Below are 13,196 nucleotides of genomic sequence, written 5' to 3' on the forward strand. Positions count from 1 at the left end.
GCCGCCGGCAGCCGCAAAACGCCTCGCGCACGCGCACCGCGCGGCGGAGTTCCCAGGCCACGCCCCCAGCTACGGTTTGGCAACCGAGGGCGCTTCTAATTCCTCATCTCATCGTGGAACACTTTTCTGTCTTACATTCTATGCGGTGGTTTTACTTATTTGTTCTTTTATTTTTGTCTAGTTCTGTCTTTTCTGGCTAAGATGTAAGCCTCATGAGAGCAGGGACTTAATTTCGCTTACTCTTTTGTCCCCACAGCTAAAATAGCACCTGGCACTTAACCAGAAATCAGTGTTTGTTGAAAGAAGTAATGAAATAAGATAAATGAAAAGCATTTGGCCTGTAATAAAAATCCCTCCATCCTGCCTGTCCCCAACCCTGGGCTGATGCCTGAGAAGCATCCAAAATGTCTACTGAGTTGAGCTAGAATGTGACAGACCCCTCTCGGGACTGTCTGAGACATTAAATAAGGTGCTTAACTCGCAAACACCTGTTAAGGGTAACTCGTGTTTCCAGCACATTTGAGAAGGTTTACATCCACATCAACTTCCGTGCTCTTTCTGGGGTTTAGGTGGCAGCCCTGGCTGTGTGGTGTGGAGGGCTCGCTATAGGTCAGGTCAGAGGTCAGCATGCGAGGATTGCGTCTTTGCTGCTGTTCTCCATTACAGGTAAAATGTTCTCACCACAGCCAGGCTAGATGTTGTTAACTGATCACTCACCTCCCACGCACTGCCTGACCTGGCTGCCTTCCTCCTCCATCCTACAGTCCTGGGAGCCAGATGCCACATAAGCCCCTCGGCCTCTCGGGCCTCCCTCCTCCCAACTGTTGGAAGCAGGCACAGCGCCCAAGCTCAGAGAAGCTACCCAGGTCACTGCCCAGTGACAGCTGTAGTTTGAGACGCTGGCCACCGGCCATCTGAAGCCCCATGGAGTGATATTTTAATGGAATCTTATTCTTTTCACTAAAAAAAGATAGTTTTTAAAAAACAGCAGATGAGCAGTGAGATTTCTCGTCTATTTCTCCCAAACTCAGGAAAATGACTGAGTTCTCAGTGGGATGTATCTCAGGGTAAGAGAATTTCCGTGATTTTATTGTTGTCATTTTTGTAGTATTAGGCATTGAATTCTTTTTTAAAAATTTGAGACAGGGTCTCTCTAAATTCCAAGCCTGGACTGGGCTTGAAATTTGCCATCCTCCTGCCTCAGCACCCCCATTGGCTAATCTGATCCTGATTTTAGACCCACACTCACTCTCCACAGAGTTCATTCTGTGGGCAGGAGAGGTAGGGCTGTGCCATGTGGCACCTCAGGTCTGTGACCTAGGCAGTAGATAACAACAAGCATGACCCACCTGGTCAGCTTCTTGGCCTACAGTGGCCAGACTCCCACCCCACTCCAGTGAGACCCTTTACACCCAAGGGTGAGACCTCAGGCCTCCCTCAGTATCTGATTGAATTCCTCACACCCCACCCTCCTCCAGCAGGAATCCTGCTGAGTCTGTCTAGCAGGCATCTATCTCCTCCCATGTATTCTCTTAGGCTCAACCTGCTCCTTTGTTACAAATCTCCCTCCCTCCCTTTCCTCCCCCCCCCTGTGTTTTTGAGACATTGGGCTATGTCATCCAGGCTGGCCTCAAACTGGCAATCCTTTTGCCTCAGCCTCCTGAGTGCTGAGATTTCAGGACTGGCCCAGATCCACTTATCCTTTTTCCAACTATCTCTGACCTATTGCAAGGCCCTGTTACATAGCCCCTACACTTACCACAATGATCCCATGAATAAAGTCTACCTTACTGTTCCTTAACAAATGTCATAAATACTTTCTCCTTTAATTTCACTAAAATTAAACCTTCTTACAGGGAAAAAATGTGATAGAAAACTACACCTTCATACAATCATTCCTGTATGTCTGAATACTCATTGTGTCCATTTCTTTCTCTAAAAAGCATATCTGTCTGAGAAATTCTGAGCCTTGAAACACAGTGCTCTGGCTCAGATCTGAGAGTCTACATAGCTAATGGCTGCAATTACCTCTCACACAAATAGCCTTAAATCTCTGCTGGCCAAAGGCAGTGAGCATTACCATGACAACCAGCTTTACCAGCATCCTCATAAGATTTGGTGATGAAGAGTTATCAAGGCAGTGCTGTGGGGACACCCTCCCCCGTGGGGACATCTGTCAGTATCTGGAGACTTTGGGCTTTCGAAGCTTAGGATGGGAAGAGGAATGATGCTTCTAGTTCTGCCCTATGGCAGGAACTGTCCAGCCGGTGATGTGAGCAGTGCTGAGGGGGAGAAGCTGTCATCTAGGAAGACCAAAAGTCTCCAACTAAACCTACAACATCAGAGAAGGGCACCAAGCCTCAAGTGGGAACTGTCAGAGAGGGACATTGTTCCCTGTGGGATCCTTCAGAGAAGAACACCAGTCTCCAGGGAGGGAGACTTTGTGCTGTGCACGCAGGTCTCCGTCTGCTGCACCTCATGGCACTGTACTAAATGAGTCTCAGTGGTGACCTGGAAGGTTTTCTTCCCTTCCTTCCCCTCCCCCCCTCTGTCTCTGTCTCTCTGTCTTTGTCCATCAGTAGTCAATAACGCATTCCCCCCCACCTCGTGCTAAGGATGGAATCCATCACCTTCTGCATGCTACCACTGGTTACACCCACAGCCATATATTTTTTTTTTCAGATTGGGTTTTGACTATGTGCCCCAGGCTACCAAACTCCAGGTTTAAGGGATCCTCCCACCTCAGCCTATGGCAACTTTGCAAATGCTTAATTCATTTCCATGTGTATATCTCTACCCACCTTGGTTTACTTTTCAGCCCAGTTATACTTTAGGAACAAGCTTATAGACTCACAAAGCATAATGTGATGTGAACCAAATACATAGACATATAAAATAAATAAAGTTAAGGTTTCAGAAACATTAGATAGTATGCTATGAAGATGTCAAATCCAACAAGCAACACACTGACCTAGTGTATCTGTTAACTTCTGAACGATGGAAACTTACCGAAGAGTTTTCTTTCCAAGTTCTCCTCCCACACAACTGCACTGGGTTAGATTTATAGCCAAGGCTCTGAGCTCTGGGAAACAGAATTCCAGTTCTGACAAACTTGAGAAAGGGTGAGGCTCCAGATGTCCTCCTGCCCCTGATAACCAGCACAGGACAGGCCTCCTGCAGTCCCGACAGAGGAGGAGGAGGCCCTCTGGCCCAGTAGCTCGGCAGCCCTGAAGTTCACCAGAGGAGGCCTGAGTCACTCACCATGCCACTGGTTGTCAGTGACGTCTCCTGAGGAGTGGCCTCTCCCACACAGAGGTGCGGCCATTAAACCCACATGCTGGCTGCCCAGGCCCTGTCTCTGTGGAAGTCAGTCAAGGTGGGGAGATGCCAGGTGATTCCACAGGGTGTGACAGTGAAGCAGGATAACTCCCTGGCACGTATAATTCTTTAACACGAAGATAGGAGCAGAAAGCAGTCTTTAATGATGTGACAGCTCAGTAAGTGTCCTCACTGTTCACTGCTTCATCTGGGGCACTGGCAAGAAGCTCTGGGGCCCACACAGTCACCTATGGCCGATTGCCTCCCCAACCCTTCAGGCAGAGCGCATGCAGACAGAATCTTGCCTGTTGTGTGGGAATCCCCCATTAAGACTGGCTGAGAAACCCATGCTGGCCTCCTGAGGTTGGCTCACACAGAGAGGGCCAAAGGGCATATGGCAGAAGCCCGAATCACAGAAGGCTGAGGGGCCCTGCTTTGAGGAGGAGATCCAAGGAGGATTGATCAGCCTCTGTGTTCCCAGAGTAATTGCAGGAATGCAGTGAAACTGGAACACTTTAGACCCACGGAAGATGGGTTTGGCATCTGCTGTTGGCAGCTGGGAATATTTGTTTGGTTGAATCTGTGAGTGCCTGTGTGTGAGTGAGACAGACAGCTCATTCCTGACTCATGTTGGGGTGCACAGGGTGGAGTCCTGAACTGAGATTCCAGGGCTACCTCATATGGCTTAGGGCAGCACTGCGTTGATGGCCAGGATCCCTGGGCTGCCCATGCTAAAAGAGGCCTGAAATATCTTCTTGAGGAGACTGGCCGGTGACAGACGAAGTGCCTGGTGTCTTGCTCATTGTTCGTTTCTCTGGGTGGAAAAACTATAGGAGGGAACCACAGTAAAAACACTTTAAAGAGGGGTTTACTGGAAATAATGGTCAGAAACTCCAGGAAACCTCAAGACCCTTTATGAGACAGAATGGCCAACCTTTCAGGTTGGATGGCGCCCACAAGGCTCATTTTAAAAAACAAACTTTAGTTCAGAAAGTGTGACAGGTTATCAGGTTGTGACAGAAAGCCTCAGGCATCCAGGTCGGTTCCCCTCTGTGCACTCAGGGTTACAGCTGGTTCTTTGTCCACCCTTAGCTGAGAGAACCTCTTTCCTCAGTTCTGGTCACCACCGGGCCCATCCAAACAGGCAAAGCCCTGCTGAAACTCCGCCCGTTTTTGAGGGTGATCCAGACGAATTGGCCTTAGATGTATTGAGCCTCTCACTCCCAGACCAACCTTCCCATTATGGGCAAAAGACAGCAGCCCCAGCTCCTTGACCCTCGGCACCTCAGAGCCAGGCCTTTCAGTTCCCGGAGGCCCAGTGCCAGCTGCAGGCTCAGAGCTGCCCACTCCATTTTGACTCCACTGCATATTCCGTCTGACCTCTGGTTTGGCCCCAAATTCCCTGTGCCCACTGCATGACCTGCTTCTTCCACAAGGTCTCATCAGACTGAAACTCCCCAGGCCTAATTGATACAGGAACAAATCACTCATTTGTGATATTCCCCACTGGCCTCAGCCACAAGACAGCTGACGTCAAGGGACCAACCGGACAAACTAAGACAAAAGCCTTTTGCCAGCTGAGGATTTACAAAATAGAGGGCCATGAGGTAGTCCATCAGTTCCTGACTGATGCCTGACTGTCCAGTTCCCCTCTTAGGGAGGGGTTTGTTCGCCAAGTTAGGGGCCAAAATTATTGATTTTATTGACAGAAAAATGTACTTTGAATAGCCACCTCTGCAGTTGATCCTGGCCCTGACTTTCCCCTGGTAAAAATAAGGGCTTCGTGACTGGCCATTTCAGATGATTCCCCCAAGGGGGATTTGGACCTCATCCAAAATTGGCCCTGGATGTGAACAAAAGACAATTGTAAGAGTTCTTGAGAACATCAAGCTTTTATAAAATATGGATTCCCAACTACGCCTTCTTAGCTAAGCCCCTCTGTAAAGTCACAAAGGAGGAGGGTGTAGCCTGAAACAAAAAATAGCAAACTGCTTTCAGGAGTTTCAAAAAAAGGCTTCCAAAAACTCCAGCACTAGGTGCCTCTGACCTAAACAAGCCTTTACGTGGAAGTTGCTGCAGGAAATAACCCCGCTGTGGGCTTCCACTGAGCACAAGATCAGGCAATGGTCCTGCTTTTCTAACAGCAGTGGCCCAAGGGGTGGCAAAGGCATCCAACCCTGGAGCTCAGGAAAGACAGAGAGGATGAACAGACCCCTAAAAGCGGGGTGAGGAAAATTTTGCCCGGAGGCTGGGCTCACGTGGGTCCCATGCCCTAACCATTGTGCTTCTCTGTACACACTGCACTCTCCACAAGAGGACAGGCTATTCACAGGACAGGCTATGAGCTTCTGTTCGCCAGCCCACCCCTGTCCTGAGAGGACTAACAGAGAGTACAGGGACATTAGGAGAAGCTACCTTAGAAAGATGATTGAGTTAGGAAAGTCTCTCAAAAGATAGTCTCTTAGGCCTTAGAAAGGATCCGTGTTAATATCTCTAGTCCTCTCTACCCCTTGTCTCTGGGAGATTTAGTTTGGATCAAAGTCTGGTGACAAGACAGCGTGAAGCCCAAATAAAGCGTCCACTAACAGTCCTTTTGACCACTCCTACAACAATCCGGATGAAAGGAGTCCCCATGTGGGTCCACCATAGTCAGGTAAAGAAAGCTTCGACACCAGAGTGGATGTGTTCCAGAGACCCTCATCGTGGCACCAAGGTCGGCTTGACTCAGAGGGGAACTACGGAAAGGCCCGCAGAAGACATCAGCTGTGCTCTGGTCACTCTGGGGGCTGACTAGTCTACGCGTGGCAGGAGCCTGAGGACACCCCTAAGGACAGGTCTACACACCCTTGTTCCTTCCTGTGATGGACTGTCACCCTTTGCTTTTAACTGTATTATGTTTCTCTCCCTGCTTTTTGCCATAGACTTTGCTGAGACTGCCTTACCTGACTGCAATTGGGGAAAAAGATGTGTTAGCCCTCTCCTTCCTTTTGTGGCTACCATGTTTTACTGGTATTGATTGCTTTTATTAGGGGGTCTCATCTCCTCCACTCCAGGAGCAACACTCAGGAGAGTAATTCCCCCAGGGGAAATCAACTGTGACCACTGCCTGTGTGTCACTCAGACAGGAATGTCTGTTATGACGGTTTTGCTCCTCCATACATACTATGTTTGTAAAAGAGAGGTTATAGAGATATGCTACCTTAATTTGACTACATATAAGATCTGTAAGCCTGAGGATGGTACCCCACACACTGGCTTTAACTCAGAGCTGAAAACCACTTGGGAGCTTAAAATTTGTCTCACAGCAGACAGATTGGGACCCTTGATAAACACAACCACAAAATTAAGGTCTGGGGAGAAAATGATTTTATTTTTTGATGCTTGTGAAGCTATCAATTCCACCTTTAAAGCTAATTAAATGTCCCCCCCTAAATATGGGGTGATCCAGTTTCCCTACACATCCTGCAAGAGCATAAATTGAAAAAGAGAATATAACAGTAATGACAAATATATGTGCATCTGGGAAAATAACCCATGGGATTGGTGTAGAGACCCAACCAATGGTTTCTCCTGTTGGTCTTGTGTAAACTGGGTGCCCTGACAGATAGGATCTCCTTAAAAAAAAAAACGCTTGTGGGCTTGAGCCCTGTAATTCAGTCACTAACAACATTGTAGACTCTCAGAACCCAAAATGGGAGGAGGGCAAAGACTTCAGACTATAGACAATGGGAGAGGTTATGACCCAGAGGCACTGAGCCTTACCAGAAGACTTTCAAGATAGTAACCTCCATAGATCAAAGACAGCCCCAAGGTCTTATGAGCTGACATATATCAATCTAAAAGATTGTATAATCATAGATGTTAATAAAATAAAGCACAGTGGAAGTGATAAATGTTGATATAAAAAGTGAGGTTCTTCAATCAGAACCTCAAAGGGGGAATGAGAGAGGACACCACTCCCCATGTGGGACTGGATAACTATGGATTAACAGTGTTATCAGGCAACCATGGGTTAACCAGGTAGCTGTGCTCTGAGTAGCCATGACAATTTCTGTGATCTGTCACCAAAGGAGCATAATGGAGTCAGAAAGTCCCGCCAGACTCTGCTCTCCCCTCTCTATTGCTCTGCTTTTGTGTGAATCCTGCTTTCTATATTCCCAGGGAAACTCCAGTGGAGCTAAGCCTTGTAGATGTAAAAAGGGGTACATAAGCAATAAACTTCTCATTCGGGGTTCGCGAGGCTGACAGGAGTCACTGGCTGAGCCGTCAGCATCATTAAAAGTTGCCTTTTGCTCCTTTGTGTTAAAGAGCTACCTGTATTGGGGTCCTCACTGTTTCCTATTTCAACAGCACCCAGGGACCCTGCACTTCCCAGATTTCCACCCCCTTGACAGAACTGTAGACGATCCCCATTCTAGGAAAAAGTTGCTGAGTGTGTGTACTAGCTCCCATGGGAGAGGAAGACAGGACTCCTCCTTGGTCCTGAAAATAAGATTTGATTAGACCAGACTGGCTCTAGGCAGAGAGAGCCATGCCAGCGCCTCCTGAGGCTGCCCACCCTCACAGGACGGGAAGTGGCCATGACACCGGAGAGGAACATGTGCAGAGTGTGGGCGCCAACTCCTCCACAGCTCCATGGCGGGAAATGAGAAAAGGGGAGGGGCTCCTCCCTGCTGAGGGGCTGAGAGAAGACTACTTCCACTGCGTGTGAAAGTGAGGGTGAACAAGGGAGCGAAAGTGTCAGGGAGACGGTGTGAGTGTGAGAGGGTTGTTGTGTGTGGGTGTTTGAGAGGGCACATGAGTGTGTGTGAGAGGTGTATATACTGCTGTGAGTGGGAGAGGGTGTGTGAGTGTGTTGTGTGAATGTGATAGCTGAGGTGTGTGTGCGGCTGTGTGTGCGTATGAGGTCACAGCTCCACAGCTGGCTCTGGATCACACCACTGTCTGTGTGAGTCCTGTGCGACCCCTAGGGCTGCTGCTGGAATTCTGTGTCCAGTTCCATGTGTCTCTGAAGACCCCCAAGACCCTCAGGGAGGTGCTGAGAGGAGGAAAACCCCGTGTGTGGAGAAGGGCCTCCAGGAGGTGACCAGGATTAGACAAAACTGTCAGGGCAGAGCCTGTGATTGAGCACTGGCGGCTCCACCAGAAGGTGAGGGTCCAGAATTCACTTGCATGTCAACAATCATGCATATTCCTGCCTCTCGTCCTATGCCGCTGGAGCTCCTGGGAGAGTCTGCCTGAGACAGCCCACTCCAAACGTGGCCTCCATGTCTGACTTCCACGTCTGACCTCAGCCCTCCAGTGCTGTGAGCCAGAACAAGCTGCTTGTCACTTAAACATGCCAGTGTGGGCTTGACAATGGCCCAGGAAACCGAGGAATCTTCTTTACTTTTTATATCTTCTCAATTTTACTCATGACACTTAAAAGCCCAGAAATGGCTCCTATCCATCAGCAGTGTAAAGGGTAGAGAGGTATTCACAGAGGAAATATGGCAGGTCAGTCAGAAACAAGGTGCTACTTGCGCATGCCACCCACTGCAAAAGAGGACCCACCATATGGTTCCAGCTCTATGAATTTGTATTTTTAATTTTTTTCTATTTTTATTTTATACCTTTTGTTTAAAGCAGGGCTAACACTGAACTGCAGTTCAGGCCCTTGGAGGTCAGACGTTCAGTACTGCAGACCAGCAGGCAGTGAGCTGGATCCTGGACCTGGTACCCCGATAATGTGAGCCGAGTGTGAGCCTCGCCTCTGTGTGCGTTCCTGGAACCCTGACTGCCTGCCAAGGTTTCCTGTTGTGAGTCCTTTATTTTCACAGAAGATTGGGCGCTCAATCTTCATGTGTTTTATGCTAAAAGGGTAGAGAGAAGGTTAATGTGGAAGTAATTAAGCTCTTAACTGTAGTGCATAATTAAAAGCTAATTGAAAAGAATAGATAAGGCCTGCAGGAGTCTCACGTCTCTACCTCATGTGGAAGTAAATTCCAGACAAGTTATCTGGAAAGTTCTTACAAATTAAATCCTGCATGAGGACAATTTGGGGGTTAATCATGAGAACTGGGCACAGGGAGCCACCTAGAAGTTGTCACCCTCACTTCCAAGGCTGAGCTTTTTATTTAGTGGTGCACTGAGAGATGTTACTGTAACTTGCTGTGGTGAGTGCCAAAATCCGTAGAGGGCCTGTGGCCTGGTGCTGGGCAGGGTGGGAGAGGAGGAGCCAGTGACCGGACAATGATGTCCACAGGTGTGCAGGCCAGCTGGGGAGCAGGTGCTGGCAGGATAGGGAGGTGGGCTGGGTTCAGGTGCTCGTCCTCGCCCAGGCAGGCAAGGGCTTGAGAGTTATAGGAACAGGGAGGTAGATGTTTTGAGGTGGGGAGACTTGGCACGGCCCTCTAGGGGGCCACAGTTCAACCCTAACAGGATCCTCCCCCAGACCCCAGGGCACAGAGACCGCCTGCCTCTGGTGCCTACTCAGTGGACCCAGTACCGCCCAGTGCTGAGGGGAACCTCTTGGTCCAGACAGCGGCGCTATCCACTGCTGGCAAACTCAGCAGAGCTCAACCCACTGCCTCGCACTTCGGGTTTGTGATGGGGCCTGGGTACCTCAGAACACCTGTATCTCACAGGCACTCCCCCTGGTATTTGTGCATCCTGACCTACACCACAGTGGCTGCTGGCCAGAGTCCTCCCTGCCCTTGCGGGCACAAGACAGAGTTGGGGTGCTCATTGAAGGCCACAGCACTGACTCACAGTCAGGGCGGCAGGGTGGAGCCAGAAGCCTGGCTGTGCTGTGGGTTCCAGGCCGCAGGGACTAGCTGAGCACAGCTTAAGGGTGAGGTAGGGAACACTATGATCTGGGCAGCTGGGCCGGTGCTGGCATTAATCAGGACAATCGTCTTCTTGCAGCTTTCTTGCAGAGCCACTGCGTTCTTGGACTGCTTCCTTCTTCCCAAGTCGGCTGTGGTAGCCCTGCTATTTCTCTTCATCTGGGTTGGAAGAAGAGGGCAAAGGTCAGGGCAGCCAGAGCAAAACTGGGAAGGGAAAGGGCCCGACTGGGATGTGAGCAATGCCCAGCTCCTTGTCCCACACTCAGCAGTCGGAGTGTGTGTGGAAGTCCCTGCTCTGGCTCGTCTCACTGCTCCAGTTGGTGTCTACGGCCCCAAGACGCTGGGATGGAAGGCCAGATCCTGGGCTCTCACAGCTGACTTGCCCTTAGGAGGCCGGGCCTGGGTGGGCGGTCACTGGGGCGTGACCCGGAATTGTTTATCTCCCTACCTAACTCTTCTTTCTGTTTGCTGTCTGCCCTGCTGTGAGCAGCTCCTCGGCTACCAGCGCCTCTGCCACGCCACCCTGTGGACTGAAACCTCTGCAAACTGGGGTCCAAATAAACCTCTCCTCCTTAGACTTGTGGTGTCGGGAGTTGTGTCTCAGTGATGAGGAAGTGACTAAGGTGCTCGTGTGGACTCTGGACCTCTGGAAGGATGGCAAATCCGACGACCGCCAGCATCAGTCACGGGAGAGCCGTGAGGGACATGCAGCTGGCTAGGGAATGAGTACGGTTCTGGGGACAGCGATGCTCGGCTCCTTTCCCTGCTTCCTGTCTGCCTTGCTGGGGATCCTCTCCCCACCAGGACCCTCTGCCAGGCTGTTCTTGGGAGTGGCTGACCATAGACTGAAACATGAGCCAAAACAAGCTTCTCCTCCTAGAAACTGTGGGTGTTGGGCATTGTGTCCCAGGGAGGAGAGAGTTACTGAGACACCTGTGACAGCACCGACAGACTGGTATCACCTGTGCTCGCCTGTCCGTCCTTCCTCCCCCAACCCCTGCAACATGGGTCAGTCTCCCGGTCTGCGTACTTCTGCCTTCTCCAGCGCGTCCCAGGTTGGAACCACGGCGCACGCTCTGCGGGCGGGCTGGCTCTCTCAGTGGCACGCCTTTCAGCTCCTCTGGGGTTGTGAGGTGGCTCTGTGGTTCACCTCTGTCTGGCACTAAGTAACATCCGCTGCCTGAATGATCACAGCCTATTCACCCACTCACCCACTAGCTGGAGGACCTGGACATGGCTGTAAAGGTTAGTGTGCAGGTTTTCCTGGCGATCCCAGGAGCAGGCTGGTCCGGGGAGTGGGGGTGTTCCATCAGGAACTTCCCAGTGTTGCTGGTGGTGTGGGCCTGGTCCTGTGATGATCAGAGTCACCTGTTTAAAGGAGGATTTGTGGCCTGGTGATGGGATGGCTCCTGAGAGGAACTCATCTCCAGAGGAGGGTACTGCCCAGGCTACTACTCCTGTAGGTGGAACACCTGTGCTGACTCCTGGGTAGGGGTGCGGCTCCAGGAGGGATTCCGCAGGCAACTCAGGATAGGTCTTCAAGATGTGCGTCTCCAAGCCGCCCCCGGGGACTGCACGGTGTGCGGCTCTGCAGCCTCAGCGTCCTGGGATTGGGCAGCTGTTATAGGACTGGGTGTGTCATGGTGTTTGCACCTGAGTTTCCCTTCCAAGGGAGATGGGCACCTTCCTTTGCCATCTGCATCGCTTCTCTGCTGTGTTCTCTCGGGTCTGTCCCCACGTGGAAGCTGCGAGTTCCTCCTGGCTGCAGCTCTTTGGCTGTCTGGTCAGAGCAGGGCTCAGTGAGCACTTTGTGCCTGTCCACAGCTGGTAGTTCATCCCTGCACGGCCTTCTGGACAGGAGAGGTTTGGCTTTAATGAAGACAAACTTGATTTTCTTTCATGGAGAGTGCTTTTGGCATTGTTATATAAAAGATCCCCACTAAACCCAAGGTGACCTAACTATTCTTCTCTGTGATCGTGTGGAAATTTTATGGCTTTGCACTACACAAATTGGTCTAGGATTTATTAAATATTTTTGGGGTGTCATTCTGTGCACACGCTGTCCTGTTGTTTCAGCCCTGTACTTAAAGTGCTGTCTTCTGTGCCTGACCTATCAGCCATTTGCCGTGGTCCAGCGCACGCTTTCTTCAGGCCATCAGACCGTCTGCCCACTCCTCGGCCAGTGCCATGTGGTCCTCACCCGGACAGCGTGACCGCAGTCCAGGGCCAGCAGCCTCGGACTTGTTTTGCTCCTCAGTACCAGGTGTGCACTCCAAGTCTTTTGTCTCTCCATACAACTTGACAATCAGCTTGTCAATAACCACAAGATCACTGTCTGGGTCTTTTGTTTTGATTGCTTTGATGCTTTTAGGCTTAAGGTTCTGACTATGCTTGGCTACTGGATTACAAACCAGTTGGCTTTTGCATATTACGCATGCTGTGACCACTTATTAGTTCCAGGAGACTTTTGTTGCTTTTGCTTCCTTTCTTACCCTATCGCTGTATCTAGAGCCCTGCGTGTGATCGTTGACAGAGGGGTGAGAAGGGACACCTGGCTTCTCTCTGAGCTTGGTGGAGAGCTTGGCATTTCTCACAAGTAGAAATGATATGGGTTTCGGTGTCCTTTATGAAGAGGAGAGAATTATCTTCTCCCAGCCTGCTGAGGTTTTTTTCTATGAAAGTATTGGAATGTTTTTCTTTTTTTGAAACATGATCTCACTGTGGAGTCCAAGCTGGCCTGGAACTCAGTCTTCCTGCTTCAGCGGTATTGGATTCCATCAGATATATTTTCTGCATTAACTGGCATCATCACATTTGATTTTTATTCTTTGGGCTGTTGAGGCAATGTCAAATGTGTTCATCAGGAATCTCGCTTTGCTGTGTTGTTCAATCGTTTTTATGCATTTGGGGGTTTGATTTGGTAATATTTGGGGAGTTGCATCTGCTCTGAAGCTTTTCCTGCTTGTCATGGCACTGTCTGATTTTGGTCTAAGGTAATGCTGCCTCATAGAGTAAGTTAGTGAATATTCACTCTGCCTCTAGCTTATGAAA

The 13,196-nt window shown here is 50.1% G+C and overlaps 1 protein-coding gene across 1 annotated transcript in view; it reads right to left on the reverse strand.

Moving 5' to 3' along the window:
* Cln8 (CLN8 transmembrane ER and ERGIC protein) overlaps nt 1–3,168 on the reverse strand; it is a 14,966-nt gene extending 11,798 nt beyond the window's left edge. The window contains exon 1 of the mRNA XM_010620373.3: nt 3,010–3,168. The gene's annotated coding sequence lies outside the window, so the exon portion shown is untranslated. The remainder of the gene's footprint in view (nt 1–3,009) is intronic.
* Nucleotides 3,169–13,196: the final 10,028 nt, after the last annotated feature.

This window comes from Fukomys damarensis, unplaced genomic scaffold (assembly GCF_012274545.1).
Source record: "Fukomys damarensis isolate Sample0158 unplaced genomic scaffold, DMR_v1.0_HiC HiC_scaffold_18, whole genome shotgun sequence".
Lineage (NCBI taxonomy): Eukaryota > Metazoa > Chordata > Mammalia > Rodentia > Bathyergidae > Fukomys > Fukomys damarensis.